This window comes from Beta vulgaris, chromosome 3 (assembly GCF_026745355.1).
Source record: "Beta vulgaris subsp. vulgaris cultivar EL10 chromosome 3, EL10.2, whole genome shotgun sequence".
Lineage (NCBI taxonomy): Eukaryota > Viridiplantae > Streptophyta > Magnoliopsida > Caryophyllales > Amaranthaceae > Beta > Beta vulgaris.
In genome coordinates this window covers 33,260,169-33,260,790 of record NC_079204.1, presented here as the reverse complement: position 1 = coordinate 33,260,790, position 622 = coordinate 33,260,169, and positions in this window count along the sequence as shown.

Here is a 622-nt window from a genome sequence, read left to right as displayed (position 1 = left end):
AGCTTTCAAAGATTATATCTCACAGCACACTCAATATCTTCTGACAATTCAAGTTGGAGATGAAAATTTGACTCGCTTCCAATAACTGGGCAAAAGCTCGATTACGATGAGAAATAAATGAGATATGATCTTTTAAAAATGAGTTGGCTGGGTGACAAGAACACACGTGGCCACAACTATAAAATATAGGTGTTGTAGTTGTGACTGGCCATACGCAAGAGAATTTTAAGTGGAGAGAGAAAGGAAGGAGTGAAAACAAGTGTATTAGTTTTTTGGGTTTCATCGATTTCTGAGGGTAACAAAGCCTTGATAAAAACTTAAAATCTTGATATCTTCTACAAACTTTTAAAAATTAAAAGATAATTCAAACCATAACTGAATTTTGAAATCAATGTCTTGACATTAGATAAATGTTATTTTCAATTTGACTTTGAAACAAAACTTGTATTTCAATTAGAAAAGCCTGTGTTTTTTGCCATAGGTGGACGGTGCACATAAGCACATGGTGGTTCGAGATCACTATCCATGCTTTGATCTCGAGGAGTACATGTTTGGAGTTTCCACGTAAAAAACAAAACCATAAAATTAAAAGAAAGAAGAGAAACGAGCTTCACGATGTTTT